This window comes from Rhinolophus sinicus, linkage group LG10 (genome assembly GCF_036562045.2).
Source record: "Rhinolophus sinicus isolate RSC01 linkage group LG10, ASM3656204v1, whole genome shotgun sequence".
Classification (NCBI taxonomy): Eukaryota; Metazoa; Chordata; class Mammalia; order Chiroptera; family Rhinolophidae; genus Rhinolophus; species Rhinolophus sinicus.
Window position 1 is genome coordinate 24,660,786 of NC_133759.1, and position 22,356 is coordinate 24,683,141.

At 35.4% G+C, this 22,356-nt stretch overlaps 1 protein-coding gene and 1 long non-coding RNA gene across 3 annotated transcripts in view; one reads left to right on the plus strand and one right to left on the minus strand.

The window, feature by feature from the left end:
* The window catches only part of UBE2E2 (ubiquitin conjugating enzyme E2 E2), a 292,593-nt gene that overhangs the window by 186,965 nt on the left and 83,272 nt on the right, over positions 1-22,356 (minus strand). The gene's annotated exons all lie outside the window — the stretch shown is intronic.
* LOC141567098 (uncharacterized) lies at positions 6,354-9,039 on the plus strand. The gene is made up of 3 exons (XR_012489493.1): positions 6,354-6,524; positions 6,744-6,807; positions 8,417-9,039. It is a non-coding gene; the product is annotated as an uncharacterized LOC141567098 (long non-coding RNA).

Sequence of the window (22,356 nt, forward strand, 5' to 3'; positions counted from 1 at the left end):
ACTGTAGTGCAGATAAGCACACAATAAAAGCACATTTAAAGATAATGTGAAGGTACAAGGATCTTTTTTTCCGGGAGCACAGAAGCATTGCTGTGAAAACGACTGGAACAAGAGAAAAACTGACTAAACCTACTCATGTGGTTATTTTTCTGAGAAGATCATAGACCTGTTTAAAATATGTAAGAGTTACATAGGTAGATATTAATTACATAGGTATAGGTTTATGTCCAGATAGAGGGGTAGCTCTGTGACTGTTCCACCTTCAGCTAGCCAACAAAAGCACTTTCTTGCTCTCTCCCAGATTAAAATGATAAAATCTATTATGGCCCAGACCTCATCCACTACTACTACCCCCATCCCTTCTGGGTCCTACTGTCTTACAAACGCTGAGACCTTCTATTTCAAAGCACAGTCTTCAGCAGCAGGATAGGGAAGACGGTTGAACTGAAGAGGGGTGCCTGAACCCAGATCCATCCCTTGCCCCTCCCCCATTCCCATCGAATCCTGGTCAAATGTAAAGAATCACTACTCTTATGAATAGTCTTTGTCTTTCTCTGAGAGGGTACAGAGTAAAACAGCAGATTGGTCAAGGGCAGGCTCAAATTCTGGCAATCCTGTAGGAACAGGAATAACTAGACAGGCTTCTGTGGAGCTTCAACAGGAAGGAGAGCCCAGTTTCCCTGTTCCTCAGCCCCCCAATGCTCTTCACTTCTGACCACCAGTCTGTACAACTCCAGAACACTCTTCTAGCTGGAGGCCAAGATTCCACTAGCTTCATCTCCATGCGCTGGGTACCCTGCTAGGTGCTAGAGACACCCAAGGTTAAACAACAAAAACAACTCTAGTGGCTTGGAGTGAAGGTAGACCCAGACCTCAATGTATGTAGCAGGGCGGGGACACACATTCCTGTTATCCGGAGCAGGGATTCTGAAAGCATTTCTCCAAAAGTGCATTGCTTTGATGATTAGGGAGTGCAACCACCCAGGTTTTGTACATAATATAGTAGTCTATTATTACACTAGGGGGCTCTACATCCTGCTTTGCACTTGTTTTCCTGGCGTATTAACTTAATAACAGCATCCTTTTCACTCCCCAAATGTTTGGATGTTAAATTATATGGTCATTCTAGGCAAAACAAAAACAGACTTCTCTTGGGGAGGTGGAAATTATTTAACAAAAGCCGAAAATGTAACATAAGACATTAAGTATTTCAAAGTTAATGTAGTGGCAGTGATGTTTTAAAATATTACAAAGGCAAATGTTCATTAAATATTCTTCAGAACAAAACAAAAAACCCTTTGGAAAAGGATTATCATAATTTCTACACAATGCTTATAGTACCACATACAATTAATGTGAAATAACCACCTAATATTTAAAATGTTAAATCAAACATAACACTATAAAAGCTTTATAACAGAATACTTGAACATTTCAATTATGTATTTTTCAGCTTCAATAATAAAGTGAAATGTTTAAATTTTACTTGTTCTCAGTTCTTTATAATTAAACTAATATTATATTATAACCAATCATCGTTCAACTTCATTTTGAACATTTGTTTTTAGCCCATGTTAAATGTAGAAACAAATAATGTTTAGAAACAGTGGTTGATTTAGGATTTGACAAATGTTTTTTACATTTATCTCTTTTTTCATTTACCTTTCTAAAAGACATATTCATGTAAATTATCCTACACATTTAAATGGATAGGTACGAAGTTGCATTAGTAAAACATGCTTCAGTAAGAAAACAGTTTATTTTCTGATTTAATACTAATCAACCATTGCTAATGTGCTATAAAATCCTACTTAAGAGAGATACTGACTCCAATTATTAAAGTTAATGGTCTCCAGTTGCTTCATCTTGCCTTAGTCTAAGACATTAAGCATGCAGAACCTATAATTTAATTATCACCTGTTAATATTGGCTCTAAGTTCATTTCTCTCCTTTCAGGATAAAACTCCAGTGAGGAGCCAATTAAAAACCATTATCTTCCTACTCAAAATACCAACCTGCTAACTACACCCACAGTATACAGATCTGCTGGGACTTTCAAGATGAAACTTGCTGCCTCTTGCCTTTAGGGAATGCTAAATAAAATTATTTTTGTCCATTTATCATTCAATTTTTAAATCTCTATATTATATTTTCTTCCTTTAATATATTTATATACCTTAAAAACTGTCCAAGAGGTAGAGTTATGTTATTCTACAATAATAAAAGACAAAAAGAAAAAGAAATCTATACTCATTCCTATTTGGACATAAGATGTAACAAAACATCACAGAATGTGGTGCAATAAGAGATAGCTTATCATAAAATCCCACTGATAAGCACTGAAGAAATGTGCAGTTCATTTACAGGAATTTATTGGAAACTTTGTCCCCTGTACCCTCCTGATATATGTACCATTCTACTGAAATACAATTTTATCAGTTTGCCCATGGGACTCAAACTCTGGGAAATTAATTTGTGCTAACCAAACTCACAAGATATTGATTTATAAACTAGTAAAATCACTTTTTAATTTACCATGGGAATGCTACCTGATCCAAGAGCCAGAAAAATTCATCTGATGTCTTTGAGTTTCCACTGCGTTCAGTGCAGCAGGCACTCCAACGAATGCTACGATGAAAACAGCTCGTCCCCATCCTCAATAAGCTCAAAATCTGGTCAGAGGGCTTGGACAACACTGAATAAAATACAAGTCAAACTATACAATAAATGGATGAGTGATATGTAGTGATCAAATTATACACAGGAGGTCCCTTTCCTTCTCCTAGACAGACTCTTAGTTAGGAAACCGATCATACTTCAGATGAATTTTCAGTAGATGCATTTTAAGGTATGTTTTTCTAAGCCACTCTTGGTTAATAAATTATCTTTCCCTTTTTCTGCATGTTTCTGTATAAAGAACCAAGACCAGCTTCTGTAATTACAACTCTGCTCTTAGGATACATCTAAACACGCTACAAAATTTTTCAAACTGCGTATCTAGATCCATGAAAAGTTCAATCTTACTGTGATTGTTATTACAAACATAAATATCTTTATTTCTGTCCTCTAGAGTCACAGCTAATTTGTAAGATGATTCAAAAGTTACATGCAAAAGGCAAAAATTATATATAGTCAAAGTACCCCTAAAAATTCCATAAATAGCCTATATATTAGAGTATATAGGGGTTTTGTAAAACAATATTCAGCAATATAAATGTATACTGTTTAGTAAACTGTGATAATAAAGAGTATATAATCCAAAAAAAGAATGTATAATCCAAACACAATTTTAAAGTACTTTAACTAAAGTATTTTAAAGAGTATTTACATAACAGAATTTATACAAATTAAATATATGCATCATGCATATTTTATAGATTTCTTTCATTGAAGAGATTTTAGGTAGGCCTCTACGTAACCCATATATACTGAGACACCTGTCTTTTAAATCACAAGATCGACAGCGCTGCTTTTGAGGAGATTTCCTATAGTCAGCTTATCTTAGACATTTTATGTGGTTTCTTAGGTATTAACTTGAGTCTCAGGCTTCTTTCCTAGATTTGGATGTTCTCTAATTATTATATTCGCCCAAACAGTCCATGCAACTGGTTGGCATCGAGCCCACGTTCTTGTCTCTTATCATGGATAGCAACTAGCCTGCAAGAAAATCATAAACCTGAACTTGATGCTATTTGTACTGTACTCAATCAGCTGAGCCTCAGTACTCAGACCTGGAATGATAAAACAGTTTTATTTTACAAGCACAGTGAAGCAGGAATAGCTGTGTACATAAGTTTCAGCCTACATCTCAATGTGTGACTAAATGCCTTTGCTCACTATAACAATAATCTTAGGTAATCATTAATAATACTGTTGATGGTACTAATTGTTGCCTGTTTATTTTCACAATGAGATCAACATTATTTATACTTTTAAGAAACCAGAGTGTGAAGGATTTGCAAAAGCCTTGCTTGATTTGAAAGCAAGTGGCAGAGCAAGGATGATGGTTTCCCCCATCTACTAGATAAGACAGTCGTCCCTTGATTTGATCATAACCATTTTGCAGAATAGTGGGAGGACTTGGTAAAAGATGGTTTTTAGAATCTGGCGTTGAAAGTGTACATTGCTCAGGCTCTAGAATCCAACAGCTGAGTGTGAATCCCACCTGTTCCACTTACTGGCTGGGTGACCTCTAGCAAGTTACTTTAAACTTTTCAAGCCTCAGTTCCTTATCTCCTTTTGGGGTTTTTGAGACAATTAAATGAAATAACAGATAAAATGCTCAGCACAATACCTGGCATGCGATTAGAGCTCAATAAATATTATGTGTTTTTTAATCTTAATGATATCTGTAATTTCAAGCTTTCAACAACTTTTGTACAGCTCTTATATGTGCACCTGTGTAAGATGAAGACCAGTAATTAATTTGACTGTTCTCCCTAGAAACAACTATATATATATAACTACATATATAACTACATATATGCTAATGAGGACACACATAATCTTCCTCACTCCCAACACCTATTTTCAGTGTCCTCCCATGATATTTTCTCAATCTGTAATGTGAGATATGTAACTACAGGTGTATTAAAAGCAGAACAGGAAACCACACAAGTTTCTTAAAATAAGAATACACAGTGAGCTCAGATACATGATGTTTATATACCTATCTAAAAAGGAAATATAGTCAGTATGCAGTATACTCAAAGCTAACCACAAATGAGGAGTAAAAAAAAAAACACCACAGTTTATTTTAAAATTACACACGTCTTACTTTCATTAGTGTATATAAGAATTTCATTGTAAAATGTGTTTTGTTTTTTTTAATTTCACAGCTATGTGTGCCCCACCTGAATAATTCTACTGTGGTATTTATTGATTATGCTCTACAACACATACGTTGAGCTAAAGCTGAACATGAGGTGCTGTTCTGGCCTCCCACACCTCAGCAGCACACATGCGATGTAACCAAACCCCATCCACTGCAGGGGTCAGCAAGTCACACTTGTGTTTCTCAGAGCTTGGTACATGAGCTGTTCAAGGGAAATGTTGGGGGTAGCTCTCAATTTTTTAAATTAATGTGTAAATTCCATGATCTTCTATGAACTGCAAGTGAATTGGATTTTGTTTTAGAATTGGTAAATGAAATACATTTAGCTTTTTTAAAAAGTGTGTTGATTTGAAAACTAGTATGGGGACAGGGCAAAAAGTAAAAATGTTACACTCTACTGACTGAAATTGTGGATACTGAACCAAACAAACAGACGTGGATAACTGTTGCTATTTTAACTTAAAATACTATTATGACAGATTTAAATTTTACTTAAGAATAGCGTTAATATCAAATTTATTTGACAAATCTCTTACTCCCTTTAACTATTACATTTTTAGTAGCAGTGATTTGCTAACATTTGCACAAACTATGCTGTGGTCCATATACTTCTTAGGCACTGAAGTGTTTTCTTTTAAATTTGCGCTGCTATGTATTTATACATCTTCAGGAGAGAGGAAAAGTGTATTGATAGTCTTGTTATGAGACTGAACGTCTGTGGATCAGTAAAAGCAAAGGAAATTTTAAAATACATAAAGTAGTTCTTCTTACCTAAAGAAATGTTCCACAGAGATTCCCCCACATTCCTTAAGGTTGTAAACTTATTGAGTTTTAATTATATCTTGGGCATGGTGCTAAGCTTTGAGTACAGGTTGGTAAAAAAACCCAGACATGGTTCCTCCCCTCCTGAACCAGTCAGCTAGCTAGTGAGACAGACAGACATTAGACAATTAAATACATCTCTCTGAGGAGGTGACATGTTGAAAATCTCAGAAGGGTAGGTAGGGCCGGTAAGGTCCAAGCAGAAGGAAAATGCGCAGAGACCTGGGGGCAGAGAGAAGTTTGGTCCATTACACAAACTCACAGGAAGCTTGTGCAGCAGGAGCTTAGTGAAGGAGGGCAAGAGCTGGGAAAGGTAGGCAGGAGTCCCTGCAGATTCGCCCAGGTACTGGCATTTTATAGTAAATTGACTGAAACCACAATAGAGCTAATGTTGTTACATTATCTTGAATATACAGGGAGAAATATTAAAGAGAATTTGAGGACCATGAAAAAAATCCATAAAATTGCTAAAATTCCCTACTGGGAATAAAAAACCCCACCAAAACATCATTTTGTTGAAATTTCTGTCAACAGGTTCTCTGACTGCTGAAGTCACCGACGATACTACAGGCAAATAGCCACTTGGGAAGCACCACAGGAATTCCCTTCAGTATTTAACACAGCTTCTGAAATTCTTTTCTGTTTTGCCAGCTGCTGCCTGAGCCACGGTGCCACACCTCCCACATTTCCCCTTGAACCTAGGAAGGAAATACAGTACTGAGTCTGTGGTGACAGGACCCATGATGGTGACACTATAAAGAAGAAGGAAAGGAAGGAGACTATGTGAGCCCCCCATTTCTTCTTTAACAGGGCTGCCTCCCTGCCTTACACCTTCACTCCGCATTTGATGCACAGGCTCTATAGTCAGGTAAAATCTTCCTGACCTTTACCCTCCACAGGTGCATTTTCACACTGCTTGTTTCCTGCTCAGTTCTGTTATAGAGTACTTAGGCGTCTACTATCAATGACTTTGATTTGGGGGTTCTCAGTCCATACAAATGGTGTAGATATCGTTCTTTTATTACACTTTTGAGTGTGCCTCTCCTTGATTCAGAATTGGATTTGCTAATGATATTCTGTATTTCAGGTACATTGTGGCTTGCATTCTCTTTTTATGAGCACGCATGGGATTTTAAAAATAATTTAATTGGGTAAGTGAATCAATTCCAGGATCTAAGCACTAAGGTGGGTAGACCAAGTTTTGAAATATAACTAGTTTAGAAATTGGGAGCTGCTTGAACTCAACGGCATTTTCCTTCGTAGTAATCTCGTTCTATGACTCATTTTGAGAGTCCACAGTGTTACCGCTGCTGTTTTGGTGGTGAGTGAGTAGCCTTCCTGTTTCCTGCTCTCCTGACTGGAAAGAGCATTTAATTCTTCTTTTCTAATGAAAGCGCTTAGATAATATCCCCATAAATCTGCCTGTTGGTCTCCTTTTTATCTTCCCACATTAAAAACAAACTTAAGATTGTATTTTCATTGTACTTTTATAGGTTCAGGGTAAGGTACGGTGCAAATTAGAACAGGATTCAAATTGGACGGTCAGATATGATTTCTTTCTAGGCAAATGTAAAAAGTACAGAAATATATCCTTTAGCAAAATGAGAAAAGCCATCCAATATCCCAATAAACCTATAAATCATATTATTGACGAACAGAAAACATCAAATGATTATAAACCATTATTTATGCAAATGTCTCAGAAAAAAGATATGCTAAGAGTATTTTTTCAAGCACAGAATCAGACAAAAATCTCTAAGGTGATCTGTGTGTGTCAGTCATTCTTTCAGAGCCCTGGACTGCTCCACAGGCCCTTCATGCCAAAACCCAGGCTGGCCAAAACTCTGGTAGATAGAGCATAATCTCAGTCAGGAAGGGACAAATTACTTATTAAAAGAAACCACATATTACCTTACAAGTATTTAGAATTACCTGCTGATACTTTTTTCTATCAATGCGAATTAAGTTCACAGTTAATTTATTCTCTTTAAGAGCACGATTTCACAGTCCTGTTTCATATACGTGATTTACTTTTATTAATAGATGGAAATCAAGGAGTTGTCTTTGTTACGGTGTTGACCATGTTAGCATTTTTCAGATGCCAGTTTCCTGGTGTTTCAGGCCACTATGACTGAAGAGTGAAGGAAGATGCAGGCTGAGGTGGGGGCGGGGCAGCTGCTGACCCCCGGGGATCTCATCACTGGACACTAGTCGGTCTGTTCCAAGGTCCAGGATCCTTCTCCTTCCCACTGCTTTTCCTTCTTGAGGATAGCTCACTCTAACATAATCCATTTTATAAAACTGCTGTTGAAACTTGAGAGATTAATTTTACTTATTGGTAATCCACCAGGATTACCAGTTTTGTCTATAGTATACAAAATGTCAACAAGATAATTTAAATTACACTATTCTTCATAAGTACTAATACCTAAAAAATCTTAGCCAGTGATTTTATTGTGAGCGTATCAATGGTATAACTGGGAGAGAAGGTGATATTCATATTTTTAAATGACTCTAAATTTTTATTTTAGGAGAACTGTAGTTACCACACATAATTTATTATTTTCCATTTACTACTAACCAAATTATGCATCTTAAAATATTTTTTAAATCACAGTATTGCTTGTGGACTTCACTTTATGCAAATAACTGAAATCCACGGTTTGTATAGCATTTAGGATTATGAATGCAAGGAACTGATAACACTTAAACAACTGTTAGAAGTTTATTATGTATTTTTTCCATTATTTCTTTATACAGTTTTAAAGCATGTGGGAAGAACCAGATACGAGAAGGAATGAAGTTGTTCACTGAATTGCTAGAAGGTCAGCCCTCCATTTTCGCCAGGAAGAGAGGCAATTGGGATAAACAGGTATAAATCATGAAAGACACTGTAATTCAAGTTAAAGAGTTTACACTTTACCTGAAGGCAAAGAAGAGCAGTTGAAGAGTTTTAAGTACAGTAACATTTTCAGGTTGGGGTTTTAGGAAGAATGTGGGCAGAATTTGAAGAATGAAGAAGGAAGAACGGTTAGGATGTTACTGCATTAATATGGGAGAGAACTGATTAGATACATGTAAAAAGGGGAGGCGTTAGGGATTCAGTTTTTGACATATGTCATGAGTGGACAGTGCACACATTCGGGGTTTTTTTGAGGAAGATGCAGTGATAAATTCAGCTTTGGACATATTGAATTTAAGGTGTCCTTGGGATGACATCCAAGTAGAAATGTTCAAGAGACAATTGAACATACATGTTAGCAAATGTAAGAGGAAAGACCTAGACTAGGGGGTTTAGGTTTGGAAGTCCAGCAAACCGATGAATAAATACATGGAAACAGATGAAATCACCAACAAGTATACAGAAGGAGAAGTCCGCTAGATTTGAGAGAGAAGCAGAGAAAGAAGTGAGGACTTCTAATTTTCCCTTATCAGTGAAAAGAAAAGCATTTTCAAAGGACACTAACCACAACTTCTAAAATACCGGCCGTGTTCCGGTGTAGATTTCAAGAGAGACTCTAAAGTTTTCAACCAATACCTCAATTGCTCTAATTAGCTCTTCTAATCTTATTCTTGTTTTTATCAAATTATCCTTTGATGTTCATTGTAGCCATTATTTGTACCCTCTGGTCCTGTTCGCAAACTACTGTTTTAGAACGAAGTTCTTTTTGATGGCTTTCCTTCCCTTAATTTCTGACTATTTTATCCCCTTTTTCTTCAATTTTTCTCCATTTTGTTTAATTATCAGTATGTATTTGCAGTGGCTATCTTCCTTTTTCAATGCAAATATGTCATACTTAGGTACAACATGTGTTAAGGGGGCATCTTGAGCAAGTCTGTGAACCTGTGATTTATTGTTTCTTTGAGAAAGCGCATTCTGAGTTTGTTACTTATTTTGAAGAAATTTGGGGTTGTAACTTGTTTTAAATAGAAGCTTGGCTGTATCTGAAAATTTCTGCTCTGGATCCTTATTTGGCCCATTTCCTCAAGTTTGACGATATACTCTTATGTTACATTACTTAAATTATTCTATATCATTGTACCAATATGATTTACTCATAGGCAAATGAACAGGCAAACAGTCTGTGTTGCCATCAATAAAATACATCATTTCTAATGAAACAAAGATTTCTCATTCATGTCATAGAAAACTATTAATATATTAATTCCACAGTTTATCTAAACATTTAACGTGCTCAAAATGATGTCATACAGATGGCCAACAGACACATGAAAAAAATGCTCAACATCACTAATCATTAGAGAAATGCAAATAAAAATCACAATGAGATACCACCTTCACACCTGTCAGGAGGGCAATCAACAACAAATCAACAAACAAGTGTTGGTGAGGATGTGAAGAAAAGGAATCCCTCGTGCACTGTTGGTGGGATTGCAGATTGGTGCAGCCACTGTGGAAAACAGTACGGAGGTACCTCAAAAAATTGAAAATGGAACTACTTTATGACCCAGCAATTCCACTCCTGGGTATTTATCCAAAGAAATCCAAAACACTAATTCAAAAAGATATATGCAGCCCTATGTTCACTGCAGCACTATTTACAGTAGCCAAGATATGGAAACAACTGAAATGCCCATCAACAGACAAATGGATAAAGAAGATGTGGTACATACATACAATGGAGTATTACTCAGCCATAAAGAAGAATGAAATCTTACCATTTGCAACAACCTGGATGGACCTAGAGGATATTATGCTAAGTGAAATAAGTCAGACTGAGAAAGACAAACACCGTATGATCTCACTTATATGCAGACTCTAAAGAACAGAATAAACGAGCAAACTAAACAGAAAGAGACTCCGAGATACAGAGAAAAAACTGATGATTGCTAGATGGGAGGGGATGGGGAACACAGTGAAGGGATTAGAAAGTGTAAATTAGTAGTCATAATATAGTCACTGGGATATAAAATACAGCAATATAATCAATAATGCTGTAAAGATTATATAGAATGGCAGATGCGCACTGGATTTATCAGGGGGATCACTTAATAGACTGTGTAGATTCCTGACCAACACGCTATACATCTGAAGCTGAAGGAGAATAATAGTGAATGTCAACTATAATTATATAGTCACAGGATGCGGAGTACAGCACAGTGAAGGTAGTCAATGGTATTATAGCAGCTACATACAATGTCAGAGGGATAGTAGATTGGGGAGGGGGGTTATCATTTGTGAGGGGTATGTCTAACTATTACATTGCTTTGTACACCTGAAACTAATTTAAAAAAAAAGTCTTACAGGACAGGAGAGTAGAAGATTTCTACCCTGGAAAATTAGCTCTTTTAATATTTGGTATTATTTTTAAACAAACTAACAATTTAAAACTCTGTTTTAGGTAAATGGTTATGGTTGTTGACATACTGATGAGAGATAATTCTAATTGTTTGTGAATTGCTTTAAAGAAAGGATCTAGTTAATCCTTTTCATGATGCTTGTATTAAATTGTCCTTTGATTTGAGTTGCAACTATTAAACTATTATTTGTACATTCTGTCCCTGCTTGCAAGCAAATGTTTTAGAATCGTGTCATTTTCACTGGCTTTGCTGTGAAAGAATCGTTTCATTTCTGATTACAGCATTCACAAAAACTCTGGCTACCCTGAGCTGTGTTTTATCATTTGAGGCTATGATCCAGTGTGGCCTTAATGCATTTCTTCTGTTGGCCTGGTTTGTGGTCTCCCTATTTTAGATTACCATGTAGCAGCTGCCTGGACAGCCTTCTGTCATTTATTTTCAACAGTGTTATATAGCATCCCACATAGCTTCAAGGATGATAAACTGGCTGGACTCCAGGGCTTGCACTGTAATCCTGCCTTGCCATTTAATGTTAAGTGTATCTCACAGGTGACACTGATGAAACTGCTTAAGAAATCATATAGTATGATCTTTAGTAGAGCTAAATCTCACTTTTATATGTAGGATGAGATTCTGTTTTGATCAACTTCAGGGCAAATATTAACACTGTATCAGAAAACTGCATCACTGTTTAATGTCTAATATATCTTTTCTATTTATCAGTCCATTCTTTCATACCTTTGATTCCTGAGATACGTTTACTGATCTGTATTTGGGGTGATATCTGTACCCTCAAAACAAACTGAATTTAACTGATACATGATTTAATTCACAAACTGTTCTATCAGCATATATTGTTATTATATATAAAAATGTATAGATCTGACCTTTCAAAGTTAAAAAAAATTCTTCCCAACATTGTAGTCAATTTATCTGTCACTCATACTAGATCCTGACTGGCACCTAACCAGTCATGAGAGGAATAAGGACTTAAAAATCTTTGCTAATTAAGACCTGCTTGTAGGAAACTGGTGCAAACATCTCAAAGTGCTAAAAAGAAAGCAAATAGGGTTATCAATGTTACTTCAATTTACAAACTATAACACAGATAAGACACCACAATCATAGTTTTAACTGTTGAACTGTGGCTTGATTCCGGTTACTATTTAGCCAATACTTATCAATTACATTTGGACTGGCCTTATAAATATTGAACAAAAAAAGTCTTGCCTTATTTAGTGAAATCTACACAACATTTTGTAAGTGCTCCTAATCTGAAGCAAACTTATCCAATTTGAATTTTATTACATCTTATCTGTACTTTGTTGAGGCAGAATGAATGATTATACAGCACAGGCTGTCAGCAAAGAGGATAAGGAGAAAACCAAGGGCATTGATAATCTGCAAATTGTAGCTGCTTGCCTGACTATTTGAGAGTCAACTCTCAATCCTTAAATATTTGATTCCCACCTTTAGGTAAACACGAACACTATTGCTGAATTGACCCATTCAGTTTCTATGTGTTTCTCATTTACTAGTAAATGTCTAATACATTAGAGCAGCTCATTAGCAGATGCTGCCAGTCATTTCATTAATTGCTTCCAGAATTTGGGTTAAAAATCATAATCCAAAATTGTTACTCAAATGTTTACTTTGTGGAAAACAAAACAAATTAAACTGCCTTTCCAGTGGTTAAATATGCAATTATTCTTTAATAGTAGACAATCCAAACCAATTTTTCCAAATCATTTAGGTTTCCTATTAATGAGGTTTTGGTATGTATTTTCATAATTATTACTGAAGTCACAAAACAGTTAAATTTTAAAGAAATGGCTTGAATAGTGAATTAAGCAATTTTAAAAGAAGATTGCTATCTTTTGTGCCAAAATCTGCAATAGAGCACATCTTTTCTTGATTTATAACGTAGGTGTACACAGTTTTGTTTGATTTCAGCCTTCCTTAAATGAGGGTGCTTTCAACTAGAAGTCAGGATGATCCATCTTTAATCTTGACTTTTTATCAATTTACCTAGAACCTTCTTTCACTTTGGTGAACAACAAGATCAAACATGTACTGAGAGCCCATTATGTGTCATTTAATGTTTCTATACCTTAGATACCATATCTGTAAAATGGATTAAATTGTTTCTCTTCCAGATCTTTCCTGGCTATAAAAGGATGATTTCTCTTGGGAGCTCTGGTTGGATTCAGAGAAGTGTCATTCTGGTCAGCGTGACCTTCAAAGTAATGGAGCTACTGGAGCTAATAGGAAGGCTCACTACTTAAAAAGTCACACAAAATTTGTTACAATTATACTGAAAAAACCTGGTTAAACTGTATCAGGAATTTTATTACCATGCATTATTAGCACTTAAAGATATTGTTCTTTCTTCAAGGTCAGCCTCAACTTTGTGTCTGTTGAACTAGGCTTTTTTTTTTTTTTTAACGAACTTACTGATAAAGTGTTGAGATCAAGAATGAGGATGATCATGATGTAATGCAGAATTGTACACCTGAAATCTATGTAATTTTACTAACAATTGTCACCCCAATAAATTTAATTAAAAAAAAAAAAGAATGAGGAGGATGATCATTCGGGAAATTTTTTATAAATTAAAGCAACAAGAATCCTAATTAACATTAATAACAAAATGGGGAGTCAGTAGCTGTTTTTTAAATGTATATATTTTCCAGAGCTGTGCTATATGAGTGAAGGCATGGGAAGGAGAACATGGTATTGACACGTAAGGAGTTTATTTTTAGGGGCAAATAGACTCACATTCAGAAAGTAGCCAGAGAACTTCATCCTACGTCCCACATCATGAAATGCTAGATGATGTACTAGAGGTAAAAGTGATCCTAGTAACTCAGAGACATCATCAGCTTGAGCTTATCAATGCCAAGGGGACTTCTTGAAGATTGTGGCACTTGGCTACACCAATACCCACAAACTGGATGATTGGGAAGTTTCCTGACAAAGGAGGACATTCCAAGTAACAGCTTAACCTGGCACTAATATGTGGTAGTTCTCCCATTATCATCATTTTTATTTAACTTTTTTAATTATTACTTTCAGAATTGGATAAATTAAGAAGGAAATTAGTTTGTGTGTCTGGCATGTAATTTTTAAAAATGAAATATTTTCCACTCATTTGGTGCAAAATTAGCTCACTAAAATCACACAGAATTACCAATACATTTATTTCTCTGGGTGAGGGATGAATGTTCAAGCTAGCTACCGCTATGACATTATTTGGTACAAGTAGTTGTCTTTGATAATTGTAGAGTTGTCCATAAGGGAGTAAAAATGGTTACAGATAGTTTGATTCTTTAAAAGCACAAGTTTACTCTGTAAATAAAAGTATTTATCAGTCTAGAACTATTCAGCTACCACATTTAATTTCATAAATTTATTTTAATGTATTATGAATTTTTAATATGAGGCAGGCATATTTATGTAAGTTTTCACATATTAAAAGTCACTGTCAAATTTAGCTTTGACATAGAATACTTCAGGAAATAGGCTAATCAGTACACTTTAGTCACTTATTTTACACACTCATATTAGGAAGTAGGATTTCAAATTTGAGATAAAAGTATTTTCCTCCGTAGACACAGAGAGTTTGTATCTTGGATATTCTGGTCACTCAATTTTCAAAGATTGTAAACTGTTATCAGACCCCATTATTTTGATACATGCATCAGAAAATATAATTACAGTTCCTATTATTAATGGTCCTGCTGCCTGACCTTCTGATCAGCTACAAGTTGTTGAACCAGAAAGCATGTGTAGCATCCTTGCTAAGTGAAAATCACCTATCGAGGACTGCAAAGACTCTGGCTTTGGGGTAGAGGTGGGGTTCAAAATGAAGCAAAGTGTATGATATGCAGATGTCCCTAGAAGACTTCATTCTGAGAAGATGTAAATGTAGTACTCATGATGGTTTAAGTAGATTGTGGTTATAGATTACGCTGGTGCAGGTGAGAAATTGTAACAGGCTGTGATGTGAAATCATCTTCACATAAAGTACAAGGTACTGTTTCGTTCTTTGGATTTATTCTTTAGTTCTTTTCAAAAGGTGAATTGGATTGGATTTTAATTATATTTCAGACAAACCTTCTACTTTCAACCTCTGCAAAATCTACATTTTTATGGAGTTTTAAAAAAACAGTCTTTGTACGTTTCCTGTACCCTTTAATACTGTGATTTATTTCTTTCTTTATCCATAAGAGAGAATTTTCTCATGTTTTTCTTTTCCTCATCTTCACTAAAATCTTTTACGTGAAATGACCTATCAGAAAAATTATGACAAGGCCCTAGCAATCTGAAAATTGTGTAGTTAGTCTCTGTGATCAATGGCTTATGCTTCTTCTTTCTTCACCATTCCTAATTATTTGTTTGCTCTTGCTGTTAGGTGTATTGTTTTAAGCACTCAGCTGTTGTAGTGGGTATGAAGTGCCTGACAGTCCACTGAAAATAAACCAAGATAAATTACAGCTCTGGCAGAGGTTCCAGTCTTTGTTATTCTTGATATGGTACCATCTGTGACTCTGGTGAATTCCCTTAGACCTTTAAAAAGGCCTGTCAAACTGCTCAACAGAAATTAAACTTCTTTTCCCTAAGGCTACTAGTAGGGTCACAACCAGAATTATTCCACAACAAATCTCACACTTTTAAATCAAAAAATATTTTCATCCATTAAAGTTAAAGAAACAAAAAGGTTTTAGAAAATATCCTTTGAAATTATCTAGTCCACTTCCTCTTTATAAAAGAATATTTTTAATTCCTACCTTTTTACTGTCTTTTGATCCCTACCTTTTTACTGTCTTTCATTAAACAAAACAAACAAGTATATGCAAATTATTAAATGCTCCTTTTGTAAAGAAAGCTAAATCACATCACTGCTCTGTTGACAACTCTGCAGTGACTTCCCATCTCACACAAGCTGAAGTCCTTCCAGCGGCCTCAGGATTCACACACCTCACCCCTGCTTCCGCTCTGACCTCACCTCCTCGCACTCTCCCCTGAATCATTCTGTTCCAGTCACATCGGTCTTCTGTTGGCTCCTCTATCATGCCACGCATGCTCTTTTCTGCCTGACATACTTTTCTGCCAGAGAAATTAAATTAACACAGCTTACTCCATCATCAGCTTCACATTTTTGCTCAAATGTCAACTTCCTAGAGGCCTTATTTCTGCCCCTCCCATCTGAAATCAAAACCTTACCACGACCACCAACCACCACCACCCACTGGAAGTACTTATCTTTCTGCTCCCTTCCAAAGCATTTACTACCTTCTAACATACAATATAGTTTATTTGTTCACTTTCTTCTTCCTCCGCTAGAATGTAAACTCCAGGCCAGGAGTGTTTTTGTTTTGTTCTGTTTCCTTCTGTTTTGTTCATTACTATGTCTCCAGCATCTAAATAATTCTTGGCACATATGAAGTATTCAACACATATGTGTCTGATGACCAAAACAATGACTTAATGAATAAAGCTCTCTTTACTCTGCTTTGAACCAATATTCCATTTTCTAGCTTTTAAAAGTGATTTGTGCAAATATATGGTGATGAAAGGAGAACTGACTCTGGGTGGTGAACACACAATGGGATTTATAGATGATGTAATACAGAACTGTACACCTGAAATCTATGTAACTTTACTAACCATTGTACCCCAATAAACTTTAATTTAAAAAAAAGTGATTTGTACCATTTACCCACATATTACCCTGACCATATTGAAATAATTCAAAAGAACTTCATGCGAACATTTAAAACATAAACTTGGCTTTAACTTACTTTTAAAACCAATGTAATACAAAAATAGTTTGAGAGTGTAAGGATGGAAAAGAATATACCATGCAAACATTAATTTTTTAAAAAAAAGAATAGCTATATTAATATGTATCAGATAAAGTAGACTTCAAAGCAAAAAAGTTGTTAGGGACAGACACTACATAATGATAAAAGGATCACTTCATCAGAAAGACATACCGTGTTTCCCCGAAAACAAGACTTAGCCGGACCATCAGATCTAATGCGTCTTTTGGAGCAAAAATTAAAGTAAGACCCAGTATTATATTATATTATATATTACAGTATGTTATATTATACCAGGTCTTATATTATAGTAAAATAAGACCGGGTCTTATATTAATTTTTGCTCCAAAACATGCATTAGAGCTGATGGTCCGACTAGGTCTTATTTTCGGGGAAACACGGTAATAATTCTGATTCTTGTCCAATAGGGGACATCTCTCCATTTTTCTAGAGTGGTAGAGCTCTGAGATTGCTAAAATACATTAAGAGGAGTACAAACTGCATCAGTATCACCAAGAGTGAAAGCCGTGGGGATCTCCTGGAACCCCCCTTGTTATCACAGCCCTTTTAAGGCAAGGCTCTGCGAGAGAGGGACGGGAGGCATCTGCAGGCGTGATGACAACGACGCCTGAAGGAAGTCTCTCTGGCCGGCAAGAAAGCCAACTGTGCCACCCCGCAGCATTTGTGCCAATGGAGACAAGCTGTCTGAGCCACTGGCTCCAGTTAGTTGTTGTTGTCTAATTAGCTTGCCTACCAAAAGAAACAACAACATTGAGGAAATTCAACAATCTCTCATCAAAGCCTAATATTTAAATTCCTTGCCATCAACTCATTTAGAGCCATTTGGCAGAGAAATCTGCCCTTTTGCCCGCCTACATACCAATTTTCTGCCTACTATTCTGTCTTGTACATTGGCAAAATGTAAGCAATGCATTTGCTTTTAATTGCTTTTAGGACATTCAAGAAAAGAAAATATGCAACGTCACCCCCCCAACCCCCCGGTAAAACAGATCCACTGTGTATTTCTTGATGTCCATTCTGAGAGTGAAGCCATGCACATGTTAGATGTTCCATAAATATTTGTCTATTTGTCAATATAACACTAAAATTTTTACTTTTAACAACTACAATTTCCTACTATCAAATATATTCATATGTATATGAATTTCTACTTTAATTTTCATATCATTAAACATTAAAATGTTCATCAAAAATTATTTTGCTAAATTCTCAAGAGAAACCAACATCTACTATGGCAAATAAGATCCTGGGGTAAGAGGGCCAGAGCATTAAGTATGAATATCTTATTTAGTTTAAACAGCATTTGTGTGAAAAGGCTACTGAGACCAAGACATTTTAGCGAAATGGCAGGAATCTATTTCATAGACTCAAAGATCCAAAGGTAAAAGGTACTTTTAGAGATGATCTAATCTAATCTTTTGTTTTGCAAATTAGGAAATTAGCCTGTCAAGATTACTGGCATGCTTCATCTTCTTCTTTTTTATTGTACCAAATTATTCTGAAATTTTGTACAACTTTCATATTAGATCACAAAAAAAGAAAATATTTGATCTTAATATTTATATTATGACCACTGTTCTATGTTTATGGTAATAAATATAAGACGAGCCAATTATTGCATAATCATTGTTAATAAGAAATCAACATATCCTATGATCCTACAACTAAGACTAAAAGAAATATGGAATGACATCTCATGAAATCAGAACCTGAAAAACTTCATCTTCACAAGCTCCTAGACCACACCAACTCCTATTTTGCACACAGAACTTTTATCTGGTTTACGATGCTTTTTTTCAAATCTGTGTAAGGTGTCACTAGTCTATAAAACTGTGTCCAGCCTTCCCAGGGTTGATGAGATAAAACACAGCTAGAGCGTTGGCTTATTTCACCAGAGTACATCCTCTTCTTTCAGATCATCACTGGCTTTTCATGACTTCAGCAAGACTGACTCTACCAGCAGCACGGTGCCCAACTCATTCTTCCCAGCTGATGCCCACCCAAGAATTCTATAAAATGTTGCTGGTCCACGCATTCCGTATTGGTTGTTTTCCTGGTTTGTATAGCCAAGAAAAGACAATGAACATTTTAATACGCACTCGTATAACTGCCTTGCCAACAAGAAAAAAATACAGAGAATGAAGTCATATACCTTCATTGTCTGAAAGAACAGAGAAAGCAATTCCAGAACAGCTTCCTGACAGTCTTCAACATTAATCACAGCCACAAACAAACCTGCTATAAGTACAATAAGCAATCTTATCTGTATTGGCTTACACAAACATTTCTCCTAACGATAAGGCTACTTAAAGAGTTTCTCATTAGTGAAATGAACGCGACAATGGTGGGAGGAAAGGGGTAGTAGATTAGATTCTGTATTGCAGATTAAGCTTTATGTGTCTTTATAAGACTTCCAGAAAACTATATATAACCTCAAATGATTTTTAGATGATATTTCAGTAACACTTCTCTCACTTAATAATCAATATTCCTACCGTGTTTCCCCGAAAATAAGACCTAGCTGGATCATCAGCTCTAATGAGTCTTTTGGAACAAAAATTAATGTAAGACCCGGTCTTACGGGTCTTATGATATATGATATGCTATGACATGTGATATAATACCGGGTCTTATATTAATTTTTTGCTACAAAAGACACATTAGAGCTGATTGTCCAGCTTTGTCTTATTTTGGGGGAAACAGGGTAGTAAGATTAAGTATTTTTTAAAAATCAAGGGATGAAAGTATCTTAAATGTTTCTTTTTTAATCTAACTAATTTAAAAATATAAAAATATCAGCATCTACTCAAAGAGATAGTCTCAAAAAAAATTGGAATTGGTACACCTCTCTTCATTTTTAGATTACAGTTTACAAAACATATATCTGAGGAAAATATCTTAAATGTTTCTTTCTTAATCTAACCAACTTAAAAATATAAAAATATCAGCAGCTACTCAAAGAGATAGTCTCAAAAAAATTGGAATTGGTATACTTCTCTTCATTTTTAGATTACAGTTTACAAAACATATATCTGAGAAGTGAAATGAGACAAGAAATTCTTACTTTCACATTAGGGAGTTCCCAAGAACCAAAGGGCACTCCCTGTGGTTGCCACCTAACATGAGTTAAAAAAAAGTATCAGATTTAAGGTATCTGTTCTTTTTCCACCCCTATTGGAACCAATTTCCCCCTTTACTAAATTTCCATAATGCTTTACTTGAAGTAGCTTAATGATTAAATTCAGTCTCATATAATTATTCAGTGTGATCATATAACGTGTCCAAACCAGGACATCTTAAAGAGAAAGGGGAGACATTATTAATAATTATGCCAGGACGAGAGGCACAAAATAGGACATAAGGGCTCCTAAATTATTCTCATCATTCCTCTCCTATATTAGACTTGTAACTCAATGACATGGGAGAGCTGGACATTCATCATTGTATTTCTCACAGTAGTACACTACCTTGCACAAACTAAACATTCAAGTCTTACTAGCTGAAAAGTAAACGAACAAATAAACTGAAGAGGACCTCCACAGCTTCTTAGGGAAGTGTAAGTAAGTAAGTGTAATATTTGGATTGCTTTGGACAAAGCTAAATTTGTAAATCTACTGCTCTGGATTTAAAAATCAAAAAAAAGGGGAGGGAATGGAAATTAATTAGGCTATAACATTAAATATATTTAATGTTCTCTATATAATATTAAAAGACCTAAATGTGTTCAAATCCTAACAGTAAAATCTTAATACTGTAGTCACCACTACAGTAGCCCACCCTTTATCTGCGGCTTTGCTTTCCACAGTTTCAGTTATCCACAGTCAACTGTGGTTCAAAAATATTCAATGGAAAATTCCAGAAAAAAAACTAACAATTCATAACTTTTAAATTTAAACTTATCGGAACTCACCCTTCCGAGCAGTGTGCTGGAATCTCCTGCTGTCCTGTCCAGGGCGGGTAATCCTCCCTTTGTCTAGCATATCCAAGCTATATACGCCAGTCCCATTATACGAGTCACTTAGTAGCCATCTAGGTTATCAGATCAACACTCGGCTGTCTGCAGTGCTTGTGTTCAAGTCGCCCTTAGTTCACTTAATATGTAATGGTCCCAACGCGCAACAGTAGTGATGCTGGCAATTAGGATATGCCAAAGAGAACCTGTCTTAAAAGAAGCCCTTGCTTCTCTTAAGTGAAAAGCTTAAAGTTCTGAACCTAATAGGAAAGAAGAAAATCACATGCTGAGGTTGCCAAAATCTATAGTAAGAACAAATGTGCTATCCATGAAATTGTGAAGGAAAAAGAAATTCATGCTATTTTTGCTGTCGCACCTCAAGGTACAAAAGTTAAGGCAACAATGCATGATAAGTGCTTAGTTAAGGTGGAAAAGGCATTAAACTTGTGGGCGAAAGACACGAACGGAAAACATGTTTTGAATGATGTCAATGTGTTGAACCAGAAACCATTGAATCTATACGAAGACTTCAGCAAGGGATTCCATGAAGCCAGTAACCACATTTGCATAACTTTTATTAAGGTATATTGTTATAATTGTTCTATTTTATTATTACTTTTGTTAATCTCTTCCTGTGCCTAATTTACAAATTAAACTTTATCATAGGTATACATGTATAGGAAAAAACAGTATATATAGGGTTTGGCATTTTTCTTGGTTTCAGGCATCCACTGAGGATCTTGGAACACATCCCCTGTGGATAAAGGCGGGCCTACAGGCACATATTGAAAGAAAAACTTCTTAAAGTATGATATACTCCTGGCAGCTGAATAATCAGGAGAATTTATCTCTCTCCTCCAGCACAGTATCACATTGGTATGTAAACTATAGAAAAAGTATACAAATTGAGTATGTTCATTTGCTTTTTAATAAATTACTGTTTAATTTCATGTTTCATTTCTTACTATTTACTCTATGTAAAACACACTTTATTATCAAATGTACATCCTTGTCCCAAAGAAAACATAGATACCTCTATGGGGGCTACTTCAATTCTTAAGGAGTAAAATATCCTAGTATTTGTTCTTAGTGAACAAAATGAATGTGTGCCTAGCAGATTCAAAACTGCTGAAGTTTGCCTGACACTAAATAAGGACCTATCCTGCCATATTTCCCATTAACTTTGTATCAGCAGATCTAGTTTTCATTAGGACTAGTCCTGGTTAGTGGCAGAAGCAATTGGTGTTGTTAAAATATTTATAGTTTCATTTCAGTTCCACCTTAGTTTGTTGAGCAGACATAAAACCACAGTCTTCATCATATGTGCCACTTTGTAATTCACAACTGAACTTGACTCCATTATTCATTATAGAACACACAATTTAACAAAATAAAATACCATAAAGAAAACAATCAGAATCCATTTAGGTCTTTTTTCTTTTTAATTCATTTTCCAAAAGCAAGGTGTGGAAAAAAATCTTCAGGAAGCATTTCATAACTACTTTAGTTTCCAGCAATTTTAGTCAATTATAAATAAGTATCATCTCTGATAACTGGAGACAGAAATAATAGGTATAAGG